The sequence below is a fragment of the Symphalangus syndactylus genome, chromosome 5 (assembly GCF_028878055.3).
Source record: "Symphalangus syndactylus isolate Jambi chromosome 5, NHGRI_mSymSyn1-v2.1_pri, whole genome shotgun sequence".
In the NCBI taxonomy this organism is placed as follows: Eukaryota; Metazoa; Chordata; class Mammalia; order Primates; family Hylobatidae; genus Symphalangus; species Symphalangus syndactylus.
Genome location: NC_072427.2, coordinates 29871105 through 29891626, shown reverse-complemented (window position 1 = coordinate 29891626; position 20522 = coordinate 29871105). Strand labels below are relative to the sequence as shown.

The following is a 20522-nucleotide window of genomic DNA, read 5'->3' as shown; positions in this document are numbered from 1 at the left end:
GGCATTCTGTTTTTGAATTTTCAGCCTTTTTGTGCTGGTTTTTCCTCATCTTCGTGGATTTATCTACCTTTGGCCTTTGATGTTGTGACCTTCGGATGGGGTTTCTAAGTGGACATCCTTTTTGTTGATGTTGATGCTATTCCTTTCTGTTTGTTAGTTTTCCTTCTAACAGTCAAGCCTCTCTGCTGCAGGTCTGCTGGAGTTTGCTGGAGGTTCACTCCAGACCCTGTTTGCCTGGGTATCACCAGCAGAGGCTGCAAAACAGTAAAGACTGCTGCCTGTTTCTTCCTCTGGAAGCTTTGTCTCAGAGGGGCACCCGCCAGATGCCAGCTGGAGCTCTTCTATATGAGGTGTCTGTTGAACCCTACTGGGAGCTGTCTCCCAGTCAGGAGACACAGGGTTTAGGGACTCACTTGAGGAGGCAGTCCTCCCTTAGCAGAGCTCAGATGCTGTGCTTAGAGATCCACTGCTCTCTTCAGAGCCAGCAGGCAGGGATGTTTTAAGTGTGCCAAAGCTGTGCCCACAGCCACCCCTTCCCCAGGTTCTCTGTTTCAGGGAAATGGGGGTTTTGTCTATAACCCTCTGACTGGGGCTGCTGCCTTTTTTTTTAGAGATTCCCCTGCCCAGAGAGAAGAAATCTAGAGAGGCAGTCTGTCTACAGTGGCTTTGCTGAGCTGCAGTGGGCTCCACCCAGTTCGAACTTTCAGGCAGCTTTGTTTACACTGTGAGGGGAAAAACACCTACTCAAGCCTCAGTAATGGCAGGCGTCCCTCCCCCCACCAAGCTCAAGCATCCCAGGTTGACTTCAGACTGCTGTGCTGGCAGCGAGAATTTAAAGCCAGTGGATTTTAGCTTGCTGGGCTCCGTGGGGGTGGGATCTGCTGAGCTAGACCACTTGGCTCCCTGGCTTCAGCCCCCTTTCCAGGGGGGTGAACGGTTCTGTCTCGCTGGTGTTCCAGGCACCACTGGGGTATGAAAAAAAGCTCCTGCAGCTAGCTCGGTTTCTGCCCAAACAGCCAACCAGTTTGGTGTCTGCCCAAACAGCTGCTCAGTTTTGTGCTTGAAACCCAGGGTCCTGATGGCGTAGGCACATGAGGGAATTTCCTCGTCTGTGGGTTGCAAAGACCATGGGAATAGCATAGTATCTGGGCACCGTCCCTCATGGCTTCCCTTGGCTAGGGGGGTAGTTCCCCAACCCCTTGCACTTCCCTGGTGAGGCGACACCCCACCCTGCTTTGGCTCGTCCTCTGTGGGCTGCACCCACTGTCTAACCAGTCCCAGTGAGATAAGCTGGGTTCCTCAGTCAGAAATGCAGAAATCACCTGCCTTCTGTGTTGATCTCACTGGGAGCTGCAGAACAGAGCTGTTCCTATTCGGCCATCTTGCCAGCCACCCATTATTACATATTATCTCCCACATTCAAAGGCAATTTTTACATAGCTATAACCATTATACAGACATATCTCATTTTATGCATTTTATTGCACTTTGCAGATATTGTTTTTACTAAAGGCTTGTAGCAAACCTGTGTCTGTTGGTGCCATTTTTCCAACAGCATGTGCTCACTTCACGTTTCTGTGTCACATTTCGGTAATCCTTGCAATATTTCAAACTTTTTCATTATTGTTATATCTGTTATGGTGATCTGTGATCAGTGGTCTTTGATGTTACTATTGTAATTGTTTTGGGGCACCATGAACCATGACCGTATAAGATAGAGAACTTAATCGATAAATCTGCATATTCTGAACGCTCCATTGACTGACCGTTCCCCTATCTCCTCTGGCCTCTCTATTCCCTAGACACAACAATATTGAAATTAGCCCAACTGATAACCCTACAATGGCCCCGAAGTGTTCAAGTAAAAGGGAGAGCTGCATGTTTCTCACTTTCAATCAAAAGCTAGAAATGATTAAGCTTAGTGAGGGAGGCATGCAGAAAGGTAAGATAGGCCTCTCGTACTGTTAAAGGAAATTAAAAGTACTATTCCAGTGAACACACAAATGATAAAATGAAACAGATTTATTACTGTTATGGAGAAAGTTTTAGTGATCTGGATAGAAGGTCAAACCAGCCACCACTTCCTCTAAGCCAGGGATGTCCAATCTTTTGACTTCCCTGGGCCACAGTGGAAAAATAATTGTCTTGGGCCACACATAAAACACACTAACACTAACAATAGCTGATGAGAAAAAAAAAAAAATCGCAAAAAAAATCTTATAATGTTTTAAGAAGTTTATGAATTTGTGTTGTGTGGCATTCAAAGCCATTCTGGGCTGCGTGCAGCCCATGCACCAGGGTTGGACAAGCTTGCTGTAAGCCAAAGCCTAATCCAGGGCAAGGCTCTAATTCTTATAAATTCTATGAAGGCCAAGAGAGGTAAAGAAGCAGCAGAAGAAAAGTCTGAAGCTAGCAGAGGTTGGTTCATGAGGTTTAAGGAAAGAAGCCATCTCCACAACATAAAAGTGCAAGGTAAAGCAACAAGTGCTAATGTAGAGGCTACAGCAAATTATCCAGAAAATCTATCTAAGATCATTGAAGATGGTTACACTAAACAACAGATTTTCACTGTAGACAAAACAACCTTCTAGTAGAAGATACCATCTTGAACTTTTATAGCTAAAGAGAAGTCAATGTCTGGCTTCTAAGCTTCGAAGGACAAGTTAACTTCTTGTTATAGGCTAATACAGCCTGTGACTTTAAGCTGAAGCCAACACTTATCCATCATTCTGAAAATCCTAGGGCCCTTAAGAATTATGCTAAATCTACTCTGCCTGTGCTGCATAAACAGAACAACAAAGCCTTAATGACAGCATATCTGTTTACAGCATGGTTTACTAAATATCTTAAGTCCACTGTTGCGGCAAGACCCTCCCCCAGCAAAAACTTTACAACTCACGGAGGGCTCAGATGTTTGTCAGCGATTTTTAACAATAAAGTATTTTTAAATTAAGGTATATACATTGTTTTTTAGACATAATGCTATTGCATACCTAATAGGCTATGGTATAAACATATCTTTTATATGCATTAGGAAACCAAAAAATTTGTGTAACTCACTTTATTGTGATATTTGCTTTATTGCAGCAGTCTGAAACCAAAACCCACAATATCTCAGAGGTGTGCTTGTACACATACACACATGCATAAGCCATTTTAGCATATGGTGTTTGAATTTCAAAATGATGTTTTCATGAAACAAAATCAGTATCTTTTATTTTATTTTAACCTTGAAGCCATGATGCTGTCTACTAATGACTACTAAACTGTATATGGGAGATAATCTGGGACTTCATGACATTCGAGATGTATTTATTAAGAGACATATTGTGATGATTTTGTATTATTTTTTGCACCATGCAAATAAGCAACCTTTAGGACCATGTGATTCCAAAGTAGAAAACCTATAGATTTTCAAGCTAACTTTTCACTCTAAGTCAGTGGTCCATAATCTTTTCGGCACCAGGGACCAGTTTCATGGAAGAAAATTTTTCCATGGACCGGGGTGGCAGATGGTTTCAGGTTGAAATTATTCTACCTCAGGTCATCTGGCATTAGGTTCCCATAAAGAGCACACAATCTAGATCCCTCACATGTGCAGTTCACAATAGGGTCCACACTGTATGAGAATCTAACACCACTGCTGATTTGATAGGAGGTGATGCTTGCTTGCCTGCTGCTCACCTGCTGTGTGGCCTGGTTCCTAATAGGCCACAGTCCGGTACTGGTCTGTGGCCAGGGTGTTGGGGACCCCTGCTCTAAATGAAAGCCTTGATCTTTAAAAACTATTTTTCCATCCACCTATCAATAAACGTGTACTAAGTGGCCTGCTATCCTTTAAAAAAAAAAAAAAAGGACAGTCTCTTGCTGGATGAGGAATGCCAGACACATAAACAAGCACAAAAATGTTTTAGGCTGATTCATATAAAGCATATTCTGACTTTTAAAAATGAGAGTTTCATGCGATTAAACCTAATATTCTCACAGACACATATGTATGTCACTATATTTACACACACACACACACACACACACACAATGCTTAACTGTTATGCAGAATCAGAAAACGATTCCAAGAGGTAGAACGAATAAGACTTTGTAAACAGAGATGAATGAGCATTTCAGACAGAGGTAACAGCATGTCTAAAGGCATAAAAGAAGGAAGATCTAATGTATTCAAATAACTGCAGGTAGATCACAAGACAGGAAATGTGCAGTGGTGTGTGTGCAGTGTGTATGTTTGTAGGAGGGCGGGATGGTGGGGAAAAGAATGGCAAGAATAGGTAGTATAAAACATGCTGGATCCAGATTGTAGACTTTATCTTAAAGGCAATGGGAAGCTTTGAAAGCTTTTTAGCAAGGGAGTGACATGATTACATCAACATTTTAGAAAATTCATTCTGATGGCAGTGTGGAAAATAAATTGGAATCTGCTGAGGAAATGGTATCAGAGAAAGCAGTCTGGAGGCTATTTTAATAATAGTGAAGAAATAAAGCGCAGGAATTAGGACAAAGAGAGAGATAATTAAAGACATACTTAGGAGGTACACCCACAGTATAGCTGAGCAGGGTAAGAAAAAAAGTCAAGAACAACTTTCAAATGTTGCTAAAATTAAATAACTAAAGGAATAGCTATTAGGGAAATGCATATTAAAACCACAATGAAGTGATGTCAGCAAGATAGCTCACTAGAGACACCTGGCACCCATACTCCCCACCCACACACACAAGAAAGGACCAAGGCAATGAATAAAGAGCTAAGATTTCACTGGAGTGTTGAACAGAGAGTGCTGGAGTGCAGTAGGGGAGTGGGGAGGTACCTATAGTGATTGGAAGCCCAGGAGGTACCTACAGTGATTGGAAGCAACGGAGAGACATCTAGCCTCTATGGCACTGTCTGCCATGCCTGGATCAGATTGATTTGTAGACAGGAGAGACTTTCCCTTTCAGGGAAATAGTAAGGAGAAGAATCTCATCAGCTCCTATTGCCACTGCAAATGCCCACAGTCATCCCAAGCCCCAGGTCCAGTTTGGAGAGCTGCTGGGAATTCATGCAACTACACTGCTCTGGATTATGAACACAAGGTGTGTACTCCCCAACCCCCACCTATCCTGTGAGCCATGCTGCTGCAGCACAGTGCCATCTTGAAATTAGAGCCACCTCTGGAATGCGTCCTCCTCTGGGACCAGTAGCCATTGCACCTCTCCAGCACTGGGGTTTCATCTTCATTCCACCCAGCCCACAGATGGCTGATGCCATAACCCCAGCTGTGCAGAGCCTGGGTCCAGGATGGGTTGCAAATCTGGTCCTACACAGCAGGGAAACCAATTCCCACTGCGTACACTTCCAGCTGGAGGAAGAGTCTAGCAGTCCTACCCAGGGTGAACCCACTGCTGAGCCAGCTCAACTGCTGCACACTCTCCCCTAAGCTAAGCAAGAAAGGACTCGGGGCCACCAAGTAGCAGATAAGCAACCCCTTGGGCTGTCCCCCAAACAGGTGGAGCAGCTACAAGCCTAGGACCTGAGAAACAGCCCTGCAGCACCCACCCCTCCTGCTGACATACCTCTGGCCTGCCCAAAGGCCCCATGCCTGCAATCAGAGCCTGAGAAACAGATTCATGGGCTACTCCTAGCTCACCTGCCCCTAGGCCTCCAAGCTGCCAACATGTAAGTCTTGGGCCTAAGTAACAGCCCTGCAGGCTGCCCCTGGCTAGCATGCCCCCAGGCTGACTGAGTAGCTGTATGTCCACTTCCTAGGCCTGAGAAATAGCCCTGGGGGCTGCCCCTGGCAGACACACTCCCAGACTGAGTGGATGTGTGCCCAAGTCCTGGCCACATCTACCAGACATGCACCCAGGTCACCCAAGAAGCCACCCATGTCCTAGGCCAGAGAAACAACTCCAGGAGCAAACTTGAACAGACACACACCCAGGACAGCTTAGAAGCCATGCATCTGCATCCCAGGCCTAAGAAACAGCCCTGCGGGATACCCCTGACAGACATGCCCTCAGGCCAGCTGAACAGCTGTGCACCCATGTCTCAGGTCTAAGAAATAGCTTTGTAAGCCACCCCTGGCAGGCATAACAGACTGGCTGAGCAACCAGGTGCCTGTACCCCCAGCCAGAGTAACAACTCCAAGGCCCCAACCCCAGCAAGACTTCAAGTTGGCTGACTCACTGTGTGAATACTCGCACCCTTGATCTGAGAAAAAGCTTCACTCTCAGCAAAGCCACACCACCACTGCCACACTCTCTCATCTTAGATTCCTGAGACACTCATAAATGTTATTAGTGCAGATTACAGCTGAAGAAACTACATGGAGACTATACTACATGTTAATCTAGACCCAAAACCAAGGTACCCCACCAAACTGACACCCCAAGACCCATCTATATGTATAAGTCTTTCCATATAAAGCCTACTTCAGAAAATTGGAGGGGGCAATTGTTCTACCAAATGCACAGAAATTAACGTAGGCAAAAACAAACAAAAAAACAACAAACCAACAACAACAAAAACATAGGCAGAAAAAGCAGGCAAACAGGACATCTTCAGAAGAACACAGTAATTCTCCAGTAAGATTCCAATCATAAGGAACTATATGAAATACCAGGAAAAGAATTCAAAATAGTACTCTTAAGGAAACTCAGTGAGATACAAGAGAACATAGATAGTCAGGGGCTGGGCATGGTGGCTCACGCCTGTAATCCCAGCACTTTGGGAGGCTGAGGCAGGCAGATCACGAGGTCAGGAGATCGAGACCATCCTGGCTAACATGGTGAAACCCCGTCTCTATTAAAAATACAAGAAATTAGCTAGGCATGGGCGGGCGCCTGTAGTCCCAGCTACTCGGGAGGCTGAGGCAAGAGAATGGCATGAACCCGGGAGGCGGAGCTTGCAGTGGGCTGAGATCACGCCACTGCATTCCAGCCTGGGTGACAGAGCAAGACTCTGTCTCAAAAAAAAAAAGAGAACATAGATAGACAATACAATGAAATTTTAAAAATTGACTATTTAGATAAGAAATTCAATAAAGAAATAATATCATAAAAAAGAATCAAATAGAAATCCTGAAGCTGAAGGATTCAATTAATGAAATAAAAAATACCATTGAGGCCAGGCACAATGGCTGACTCCTATAATCCCAGCACTTTTGGGAGGCCAAGGCTGGTAGATCACTTGAGGTCAAAAGTTCAAGACCAGCTTGGCCAGTGTGGTGAACCCCTGCCTCTACTACAAAATACAAAAATTAGCTTGGCATACTGGTGGGTGCCTGTAGTCCCAGGTAATTGGAAGGCTGAGGCAAGAAAACTGCTTGAACCCAGGAGGTGGAGGTTGCAGCAAGCCAAAATCACACCACTGCACTCCAGCTTGAGTGACAGAGTGAGACTCTGTCTCAAAAATTAAAAAAAAAAAAAAATGCAAGTGAGAGCATCAGTAAACAGACTAGATCAGCCAGAAGAAGGAATTTCCGAATGTGAAGACAGGTCTTTTGAAGTAACACAGGCAGCCCCGACTACACACCCAAAAAAAGGCCTCCAAGATGTATCAGACATCATTAAGTGAACAAATATTTACATTATGGGCCAGAAGAAGAAAAGAAGGGGAAAAAAGCTAGTATTCATTAAATATGCAGAAAACATATTTAATGAAATAATAGCTGAAGACTTCATAAGTTTTGGGAGAGAGACAGATATCCAATTCCAGAAAGTTCAAATAATCCCACACAGATTCAACCTAAACAAGTCCTCTTCAATGTACATTATAGCCAAATTATCAAAAGTCAAAGACAAAGAAAGAATTCTAAAACTGCAAGAGAAAAGAATTAAGTCACATATGAGGAAATTCCCATTAGTTTGAGTGGATTTCTCAGCAGAAACCTTACAGGCCAGGAGAAAATAGGATATAATCAAAGTACTGAAAGAAAAAAACTATCAGCAAAGAGTATTATACCCAGCAAAGATATCCTTCAGGAATAAAGGAGAAATAAAATCTTTGCTTTCAGCCAAGCAAGAACTAAGGGAATTCATCACCACTAGACTGGCTATATAAGAAATGCTCAAGGGAATCTTACATATGGAAAGGAAAAGACAATTACCACACTCATAAAAACATGAAACTATTAAACTCACTGGTAGAACTGATATACACAAAGGAGAAAGAGAAAGGATTCAAACCATTTCATTACAGAAAACCAACCAACTGCAAAAATAAATAAAAGAGAAACAAAGGATACACAAAATAACCAGAAAACAAACATAAAAACAGGAGGTCCTCATCAATAATAACGTTGCATGCCAATGGATTAAATACTCCATTTAAAAGATATAGATTGGCCGAAAAGATAAAAAATAAAAACAAGAGGCTAGGTGTGGTGGCTCATGCCTGTAAACCCAGCACTTTGGGAGGCCGAGGTGGGCGGATCAAGAGGTCAGGAGATTGAGACCATCCTGGCTAACACGGTGAAACCCCGTCTCTACTAAAAACACAAAATATTAGCGGGGTGTGGTGGCAGGAGCCTGTAGTCCTAGCTACTCGGGAGGCTGAGGCAGGAGAATGGTGTGAACCTGGGAGGCGGAGCCTGCAGTGAGCTGAGATTGTGCCACTGTACTCTAGCCTGAGGGACAGGGCGAGACTCCATCTCAAAAATAAAATAAAATAAAAACAAGAACCAACTATATACTGCCTACAAGAAACTCCCTTTATCCATAAAGACTCACATAGACTGAAAGCGAAGGGATAGAAAAAGACATTCCACAAACAAAAACCAAAAACAAGCAGGAATATCTATATTAGACAAAACAGATTTCAAGTCAAAAGCCGTACAAACAGAAAAAGAAAGACATTATATAATCATCAACGGATCCATTCAGCAAGAGAATATAAGTCGTAAATATATATATGCACCCAGGACCAGAGCACCTAGATATATAAAGCAGGCTGTACAAAGAGAAAAAGAAACATTATATAATCCTCAATGGATCCATTCAGCAAGAGAATATAACAGTCAAATATATATATATAAAAATATATATATAAATATATATATATATAAATATATATAAAAATATATAAATATATATACAAATATATAAAAATATATGTAAATATATATAGATATTTAAATATATATAAATATAGATATGTAAATATATATAAATATAGATATGTAAATATATATAAACATATATGTAAATATATATAAAAATATATGTAAATATATATATAAATATATATATAAATATATGTAAATATATATAAATATATATAAATTAGATATAAATATATATAAATTAGATATATATATTTATATATAGATATATATATAAATATATATATTTATATATATATATAAATATATATATTTATATATATATCTATATATAAATATATATATTTATATATAGATATATATAGGATATATATATTTATATATAGGATATATATAGGATATATATAGGATATATATATTTATATATAGGATATATATAGGATATATATAGGATATATATATTTATATATAGGATATATATAGGATATATATATTTATATATAGGATATATAGGATATATATTTATAAATATATATAAATATATAGATAAATATATAAATATATATAAATAATATATAATATATAAATATATATAAATATATATATATATGCACCCAGCACCAGAGCACCCAGATATATAAAGCAAATATTATTAGATTTAAAGAGAGAAACAGACTTCTATACTATAATAGTTGGGGACATTAACACCCACTCTCAACATTAAACAGGTCATCTAGCCAGAAAATCAACAAAGACACACTGGATTTAAACTGCACCATAGGCTAAATGGACATAATTTTCATAACGTTTCACCCAACAACTGATTTTTTTCATCAGCACATGGAACATTCTCCAAAACTGACAACATATTAGGACACAAAACAAGTCTCAAATTTTTTAAAAAATTGAAATATCAAGTATCTTATTTTACCACATGGATAAAACTTCAAATCAATAAGAGAAACATTCAAAACTGTACAAATACATGGAAATTAAACACCACCCTGCTGAATCACAATGGATTAAAAAAGAAAATAAAGAAATCAGAAATTCCCATGAGACAAATGAAAATAGAAACACAACATACCAAAACCTATGGGACACAGCAAAAGCAGTATTAAGGGGCAAGTTTATAGTAATAAATGTCTACACAAAAAACTAGAAAGATTTCAAATAAACAATTTAATGATGCATCTCAAGGAACTAAAAAAATAAGAAAAAATCAAACTCAAAATTAGTAGAAGAAATAAAGATCAGAGCAGAAATAAATAAAATTGAGAGAAAAAATACAAAAGACCAATGAAATGAAAATTGGTTATTTGAAAAGATAAACAAAATTGACAAATCAGTAGCTAAACTAAGAAAAAAGAAAACCCAGTCTCGTGGAGCCAAGATGGCCGAATAGGAATAGCTCCGGTCTACAGCTCCCAGCCTAAGCGACACAGAAGACGGGTGATTTCTGCATTTCGGTTTGAGGTACCGGTTTCATCTCACTAGGGAGTGCCAAACAGTGGGTGTAGGACAGTTGGTGAAGCGCATGGTGCGTGAGCCGAAGCAGGGCGAGGCATTGCCTCACTCGGGAAGCGCAAGGGGTCAGGGAGTTCCCTTTCCTAGTCAAAGAAAAGGGTAACAGATGGCACCTGGAAAATCGGGTCAGTCCCACCCTAATACTGTGCTTTTCCAACAGGCCTGGAAAACAGCACATTAGGTGATTGTGTCCCGCACCTGGCTTGGAGGGTCCTATGCCCACGAGTCTTGCCGATTGCTAGCACAACAGTCTGAGATTAAACTGCAAGGCAGCAGCGAGGCTGGGGGAGGGGTGTCCGCCATTGCCCAGGCTTGCTTAGGTAAATAAAGCAGCCAGGAAGCTCGAACTGGGTGGAGCCCACCACAGCTCAAGGCCTGCCTGCCTCTGTAGCTCCACCTCTGGGGGCAGGGCACAGACAAACAAAAAGTCAGCAGGAACCTCCACAGACTTAAATGTCCCTGTCTGACTGACAGCTTTGAAGAGAGTAGTGGTTCTCCCAGCACGCAGCTGGAGATCTGAGAATGGACAGACTGCCTCCTAAAGTGGGTCCCTCACCCCTGAGCAGCCTAACTGGGAGGCACCCCCCCAGTAGGGACAGACTGACACCTCACTCGGCCGGGTACTCCCCTGAGACAAAACTTCCAGAGGAACTATCAGACAGCTGAATTTGTGGTCTCACGAAAATCTGCTGTTCTGCAGCCACCGCTGCTGACACCCAGCCAAACAGGGTCTGGAGTGGACCTCTAGTAAACTCCAACAGACCTGCAGCTGAGGGTCCTGTCTGGTAGAAGGAAAACTAATAAACAGAAAGGACATCCACACCAAAAACCCATCTGTACATCACCATCATCGAAGACAAAAAGTAGACAAAACCACAAAGATGGGGAAAAAACAGAGCAGAAAAACTGGAAACTCTAAAAAGCAGAGCACCTCTCCTCCTCCAAAGGAACACAGTTCCTCACCAGCAACAGAACAAAGCTGGACGGAGGATGACTTTGACGAGTTGAGAGAAGAAGGCTTCAGACGATCAAACTACTCTGAGCTACGGGAGGAAATTCAAAACAATAGCAAAGAAGTTAAAAACTTTGAAAAAAAATTAGAAGAATGGATAACTAGAATAACCAATGGAGAGAAGGGCTTAAAGGAGCTGATGGAGCTGAAAGCCAAGTATCGAGAACTACACAAAGATTGCAGAAGCCTCGGTAGCAGATGCGATCAACTGGAAGAAAGGGTATCGCTGATGGAAGATGACATGAATGAAATGAAGTGAGAAGGGAAGTTTAGAGAAAAAAGAATAAAAAGAAATGAACAAAGCCTCCAAGAAATTTGGGACTATGTGAAAAGACCAAACCTACATCTCATTGGTGTACCTGAAAATGACGGGGAGAATGGAACCAAGTTGGAAAACACTCTGCAAGATATTATCCAGGAGAACTTCCCCAATCTAGCAAGGCAGGCCAACATTCAGATTCAGGAAATACAGAGAACGCCACAAAGATACTCCTCGAGAAGAGCAACTCCAAGACACATAATTGTCAGATTCACCAAAGTTGAAATGAAGGAAAAAATGTTAAGGGCAGCCAGACAGAAAGGTCGGGTTAACCACAAAGGGAAGCCCATCAGACTAACAGCTGATCTCTCAGCAGAAACTCTACAAGCCAGAAGAGAGTGGGGGCCGATATTCAACATTCTTAAAGAAAAGAATTTTCAACCCAGAATTTCATATCCAGCCAAACTAAGCTTCATAAGCAAAGGAGAAATAAAATACTTTACAGACAAGCAAACGCTGAGTGATTTTGTCACCACCAGGCCTGCCCTAAAAGAGCTCCTGAAGGAAGCACTAAACATGGAAAGGAACAACTGGTACCAGCCCCTGCAAAAACATGCCAAATTGTAAAGACCATCGAGGCTAGGAAGAAACTGCATCAACTAATGAGAAAAATAACCAACTAACATCATAATGACAGGATCAGATTCACACATAACTATATTAACCTTAAATGTAAATGGGCTAAATGCTCCAATTAAAAGACACAGACTGGCAAACTGGATAAGGAGTCAGGACCCATCAGTGTCCTGTATTCAGGAAACCCATCTCACGTGCAGAGACACACATAGACTCAAAATAAAGGGATGGAGGAAGATCTATCAAGCAAATGGAAAACAAAAAAAGGCAGAGGTTGCAATCCTAGTCTCTGATAAAATAGAGTTTAAACCAAAAAAGATCAAAAGAGACAAAGAAGGCCATTAAATAATGGTAAAGGGATCAATTCAACAAGAAGAGCTAACTATCCTAAATATATATGCACCCAACACAGGAGCACCCAGATTCATAAAGCAAGTCCTCAGTGACCTACAAAGGGACTTAAACTCCCACACAATAATAATGGGAGATTTTAACACCCCACTGTCAACATTAGACAGATCAACGAGACAAAAAGTTAACAAGGATATCCAGGAATTGAATTCAGCTCTGCACAAAGTGGACCTAATAGACATCTACAGAACTCTCCACCCCAAATCAACAGAATATACATTTTTTTCAGCACCACACCACACCTATTCCAAAATTGACCACACAGTTGGAAGTAAAGCTCTCCTCAGCAAATGTAAAAGAATAGAAATTATAACAAACTGTCTCTCAGACCACAGTGCAATCAAACTAGAACTCAGGATTAAGAAACCCACTCAAAACTGCTCAACTACATGGAAACTGAACAACCTGCTCCTGAATGACTATTGGGTACATAATGAAATGAAGGCAAAAATAAAGATGTTCTTTGAAACCAACGAGAACAAAGACACAACATACCAGAATCTCTGGGACACGTTCAAAGCAGTGTGTAGAGGGAAATTTATAGCACTAAATGCCCACCAAAGAAAGCAGGAAAGATCCAAAATTGACACCCTAACATCACAATTAAAAGAACTAGAAAAGCAAGAGCAAACACATTCAAAAGCTAGCAGAAGGCAAGAAATAACTAAAATCAGAGCAGAAGTGAAGGAAATAGAGACACAAAAAACCCTTCAAAAAATTAATGAATCCAGGAGCTGGTTTTTTGAAAAGATCAACAAAATTGATAGACCGCTAGCAAGACTAATAAAGAAGAAAAGAGAGAAGAATCAAATAGATGCAATAAAAAATGAAAAAGGGGATATCACCACCGATCCCACAGAAATACAATCTACCATCAGAGAATACTACAAACACATCTATGCAAACAAACTAGAAAATCTAGAAGAAATGGATAAATTCCTTGACAAATACACCCTCCCAAGACTAAACCAGGAAGAAGTTGAATCTCTGAATAGATCAATAACAGGTTCTGAAATTGTGGCAATAATCAATAGCTTACCAACCAAAAAGAGTCCAGGACCTGATGGATTCACAGCCGAATTCTACCAGAGGTACAAGGAGGAACTGGTACCATTCCTTCTGAAACTATTCCAATCGATAGAAAAAGAGGGAATCCTCCCTAACACATTTTATGAAGCAAGCATCGTCCTGATACCAAAGCCTGACAGAGACATAACCAAAAAAGAGAATTTCAGACCAATATCCTTGATGAACATTGATGCAAAAATCCTCAATAAAATACTGGCAAACCGAATCCAGTAGCACATCAAAAAGCTTATCCACCATAATCAAGTGGGCTTCATCCCTGGGATGCAAGGCTGGTTCAACATATGCAAATCAATAAATGTAATCCAGCATATAAACAGAACCAAAGACAAAAACCACATGATTATCTCAATAGATGCAGAAAAGGCCTTTGACAAAATTCAACAACCTTCATGCTAAAAACTCTCAATAAATTAGGTATTGATGGGACATATCTCAAAATAATAAGAGCTATCTATGACAAACCCACAGCCAATATCATACTGAATGGGCAAAAACTGGAAGCATTCCCTCTGAAAACTGGCACAAGACAGGGATGCCCTCTCTCACCACTCCTATTCAACATAGTGCTGGAAGTTCTGGCCAGAGCAATCAGGCAGGAGAAGGAAATAATGGGCATTCAATTAGGAAAAGAGGAAGTCAAATTGTCCCTGTTTGCAGATGACATGATTGTATATCTAGAAAACCCCATTGTCTCAGCCCAAAATCTCCTTAAGCTGATTAGCAACTTCAGCAAAGTCTCAGGATACAAAATCAATGTACAAAAATCACAAGCATTCTTGTACACCAATAACAGACAAACAGAGAGCCAAATCATGAGTGAACTCCCATTCACAATTGCTTCAAAGAGAATCAAATACCTAGGAATCCAACTTACAAGGGATGTGAAGGACCTCTTCAAGGAGAACTACAAACCACTGCTCAATGAAATAAAAGAGGATACAAACAAATGGAAGAACATTCCATGCTCATGGGTTGGAAGAATCAATATCATGAAAATGGCCATACTGCCCAAGGTAATTTATAGATTCAATGCCATCCCCATCAAGCTACCAATGACTTTCTTCACAGAATTGGAAAAAACTACTTTAAAGTTCATATGGAACCAAAAAAGAGCCCGCATCGCCAAGTCAATCCTAAGCCAAAAGAACAAAGCTGGAGGCATCACGCTACCTGACTTCAAACTATACTACAAGGCTACAGTAACCAAAACAGCATGGTACTGGTACCACAACAGAGACATAGATCAATGGAACAGAACAGAGCCCTCAGAAATGATGCTGCATATCTACAACTATCTGATCTTTGACAAACCTGACAAAAACAAGAAATGGGGAAAGGATTCCCTATTTAATAAATGGTGCTGGGAAAACTGGCTAGCCATATGTAGAAAGCTGAAACTGGATCCCTTCCTTACACCTTATACAAAAATTAATTCAAGATGGATTAAAGACTTAAATGTTAGACCTAAAACCATTAAAATCCTACAAGAAAACCTAGGCAATACCATTCAGGACATAGGCGTGGGCAAGGACTTCATGTCTAAAACACCAAAAGCAATGGCAACAAAAGCCAAAATTGACAAATAGGATCTAATTAAACTAAAGAGCTTCTGCACAGCAAAAGAAACTAACATCAGAGTGAACAGGCAACCTACAGAATGGGAGAAAATTTTTGCAACCTACTCATCTGACAAAGGGCTAATATCCAGAATCTACAATGAACTCAAACAAATTTACAAGAAAAAAACAAACAACCCCATCAAAAAGTGGGCAAAGGACATGAACAGACACTCATCAAAAGAAGACATTTATGCAGCCAAAAAACACATGAAGAAATGCTCATCATCACTGGCCATCAGAGAAATGCAAATCAAAACCACAGTGAGATACCATCTCACACCAGTTAGAATGGCCATCATTAAAAAAGCAGGAAACAACACGTGCTGGAGAGGATGTAGAGAAATAGGAACACTTTTACACTGTTGGTGGGACTGTAAACTAGTTCAACCATTGTGGAAGTCAGTGTGGCGATTCCTCAGGGATCTAGAACTAGAAATACCATTTGACCCAGCCATCCCATTACTGGTTATATACCCAAAGGACTATAAATCATGCTGCTATAAAGACACATGCACACGTATGTTTATTGCGGCACTATTCACAATAGCAAAGAATTGGAACCAACCCAAATGTCCAACAACGATAGACTGGATTAAGAAAATGTGGCACATATACACCATGGAATACTATGCAGCCATAAAAAATGATGAGTTCATGTCCTTTGTAGGGACATGGATGAAACTGGAAAACATCATTCTCAGTAAACTATCGCAAGGACAAAAAACCAAACACTGCATGTTCTCACTCATAGGTGGGAATTGAACAATGAGAACTCATGGACACAGGAAGGGGAACATCACACTCCGGGGACTGTTGTGGGGTGGGGGGAGGGGGGAGGGACAGCATTAGGAGATATACCTAATGCTAAATGACGAGTTAATGGGTGCAGGAAATCAACGTGGCACATGGATACATATGTAACAAACCTGCACATTGTGCACATGTACCCTAAAACCTAAAGTATAATAAAAAAAAAGAAAAAAGAAAACCCAAATAAAAAAAAAATCAGAAATGAAAAATGAGACATCACAACAGATACCACAGAAATACAAAGGATCATAAACAACTACATGCCAATAAATCTGAAAACCTAGAGGAAATAGATGAGGTCCTAGATATATACAACCTACCAAGATGGAACCAAGAAGAAATGGAAAACCTGAATAGACCAATAACAAGTAATAAAAGTAAAGCAGTAATAACTGAGAACAGAGAAAAATCTAGGACCAGATGACTTCACCATTGAACTGTAATGAACCTTTAAAGAAGAATTAAAAGTAATTCTTCTCAAACTCTTTTAAAAAAAAAAAAAAGTGATTCCAGCTGGGTGTGGTGGCTCACGCCTGTAATCCCAGCACTTTGGGAGGTTGAGGCAGCTGGATCACTTAAGGCCAGGAGTTTGAGACCAGCCTGGCCAACTAGTGAATCCCCCTCTCTACTAAAAATACACAAATTAGCCAGGCACAATGGCCTACACCTGTAATCCCAGCTACTTGGGAGGCTGAGGTAGGAGAATTGCCTGAACCGGGGAGGGGAAGGTAGGCTGCAGTGAACTGAGATGTGCCACTGCACTCCAGCCTGGGTGGCAGAGTGAGACTCCTCCTCCAAAAAAAAAAAAAAAAAAAAAAAAAAAAATGGTGATTCTATGAGGCCCACATAACTGTGATAGCAAAACCAGACAAGAACACAATAGAAAGAAACTACAGGATAAATCCTCCAATGAACATAGATGTAAAATTCCTCAACAAAATACTAGGAAGCCAAATCCAAAATACATAAAAAAGGTAATACACCTGATCAAGTGGGATTTATGTCAGGAATGCAAGTATGGTTCAACATATGCAAATCAATCAATATGATACATTATATCAACAGAATGAAGGAGAAAAACCATACGATCATGTCAACAGGTGCATAAAAAAGCATTTGATAAAATTCAACATCCCTTCATAATTAAAAACTCTCATGAAATTAGGTATAGAAGGAAAATACCTTAACAAAATAAAGGCCATATATAATAAACCCACAGCTAACATCATACCGGATGGACTGGAAGAAGACAAAGATGCCCACTCTCACCACTGTTATTCAACATAGTACTGGAAGTGCTACGTAGAGCAATTAGACAAGAGAAAGAAATAAAGGGCATCCAAATTAGAAAGGAGGAAATCAAACTGTTCCTGTTTGCAGATGACATGATCTTCTATATAGGAAAACCTGAAGACGCTACCAAAAAACTCTTAAAACTAATAAATGAATTCAGTAAAGTTGCAGAATACAAACATCGACATATAAAAATCAGCAGCATTTCTATACATGGATGATTAACTAAACTGAAAAAGGAATCAAGACAATCCCATTTACAATAACTACAAAAACGTAAAATATCTAGGAATAAATTTAACCAAAGAAGTAAAGGATCTCTACAATGAAAACTATAAAATGCTGATGAAATAAATTGAAGAGGATACAAACAAATGGGAAGATATGCTCATGGATCAGAAGGTTTAATATTGTTTAAAATAATCATACTACCCAAGGAAACCTACAGATTCAATGCAATCCCTATCAAAATACCAATTACATTCTTCATAGAAATAGCAAAAGAAATCCTAAAAGACTCAGAACAGATAAAGCAATCCTGAGCAAAAAGAACAAAGCTGCAGGCCAGGCATGGTGGCTCATGTCTGTAATCCCAGCACTTTGGGAGGCCAAGACGGGTGGATCACAAGGTCAGGAGATCGAGACCATCTTGGCTAACATGGTGAAACCCCGCTTCTACTAAAAATACAAAAAATTAGCCGGGCGTGGTGGCATACACCTGTAGTCCCAGCTACTCAGGACGCTGAGGCAGGAGAATTGCTTGAACCCAGGAGGCGGAGGTTGCAATGAGCCAAGATCACACCACTGCACTCCAGCTTAGGTGACAGAGTAAGACTCGGTCTCAAAAAAAAAAAAAAAAAAAAAAAAAAAAAGAACAAAGCTGCAGGCATCATGCTACAATTTCAAAATATACTACAAAACTGTAGTAACCAAAACAGCATGGTTCTGGCATAAAAACTGACACATAGACCAATGGAACAGAATAGAGAACCCAGAATTAAAGAACCCGTGCTTCTACAGCCACCTGATTTTTCACAAAGGCATCAAGGACACTCATTAGGGAAAGGACAATCTCTTCAATAAATAGTGCTGGGAAAACTAGATAGCAATACACAGAAGGATGAAACTAGTCCCCCACCCTCTAACCTTATAAAAAAAGCAACTCAAAATGGATTAACAACCTAAATGAAAAACCTGAATCTATGAAACTACTGCAAGGCAACATAGGGGAAAGACTTCAGGACACTGGTCTGGGAAAAGATTTTATGAATAACACCTCAAAGGCACAGGTAACAAAGCAAAAATAAACAAATTTGAATCTCTAATTTAAAATCTTTCCACAAAGGAAACACTATGCCTGGATGGCTTCACTGGTGAATTCCACCAAACATTTCAGGAAAAAGAGATAACATTATACAAATTCTTTTAGATACTAAAGAATGAACATTTCCCAACTCATTTTTCTGAAGCCAACATAACCTTGATGCCAAAACTTGACAAGAAATTAAAGAAAATTACTATTAATCCTCATGAACACAGACCAAAAAAATCCTTAAAAAATTAGCAAATTGAATCTAGTGATATAGTAAAAGGATAATATATCATGACCAGTAGGGTTTATCAGCATGGTTGGTCTAATATGTGTGAATTAATACAATTCATCACACTAACAAAATAAAAGACAAAGATTATATTGTCACCTCAATAGATTCAAAAAAGGCATCTGATAAAACTTCAATACCCATTCACGAGGGAAAAAAAATCTCCACAAACTAGGGGAAATTGCTTAAGCTTATAAAGAGTATCTACTAAAAACCTACAATTAGCATCATATTTCACATTGAAATATTGAAAGCCTTTCCCCTAAGATTAGAAACAAGGCAAAGAAGTCCAATTTCACTATTTCTATCACCATTATACTGGAAGTCTTAACTAGCACATTAGGACAATAAAAAGAAATATAAAACATAAAAATTGGGGCCAGGCACAGTGGCTCACGCCTATAATGCCAGCACTTTGGGAGGCTGAGGCGGGCAGATCATCTGAGGTCGGGAGTTCAAGACCAACCTGGCCAACGTGGTGAAACCCCGTATCTACTAAAATACAAAATAAATTAGCCAGGCATGGCAGCATGCTCCTGTAGTCCCAGCTACTCGGGAGGCTGAGGCAGGAGAATTGCCTGAACTCAGGAGGTGGAGGTTGCAGTCAGCCAAGATTGCACCACTGCACTCCAGCACTCCAGCCTGGGCAACAGAGCAAGATTCCGTCTCTCCAAAAATTAGCTGGTTGTGGTGGCACATGCCTGTAATCCCAGCTACTTGGGAGGCTGAGGCAGGAGAATCACTTGAACCCAGGAGGCAGAGGTTGCAGTGAGCCGAGATTGTGCCATTGGACTCCAGCCTGGGTGACCGAGTGAGACTCTGTCTCAAATAAATAAATAAATAAAACCCCTAAAAATTGGAAAGGAAGAATAAAGCTGTAATTATTCACAGATAAATGCTTTCAATGGTGAAAGAAAATGAGCATATGTATGGCATACATTACTCAAGAAAAGCCAGCACACAGGGTAAACAAGAAGTAGAGAGGAGAATTACCCAGTAATAAGACTATATGCTAGGCACAGAGCCACCATGCTAAGAACAACACATTCTTAAAAATAACAGTAATTTAAATCAAGAAAAAGCTCAAGCTTTAAGGTTTGTTTCACACCACTTCAATAGAGTGTTCAAATATCAGTAGAAATAGACCAAAAAGATTTTCCAGTCAATTGGTTGAAAATACCCTTATCATACATTTAAGAATTGCCTTAGATG

The 20522-nt window shown here is 40.2% G+C and overlaps 1 protein-coding gene across 20 annotated transcripts in view; it reads right to left on the bottom strand.

The window, feature by feature from the left end:
• NRG4 (neuregulin 4) overlaps window positions 1-20522 on the bottom strand; it is a 138610-nt gene that overhangs the window by 90892 nt on the left and 27196 nt on the right. The gene's annotated exons all lie outside the window — the stretch shown is intronic.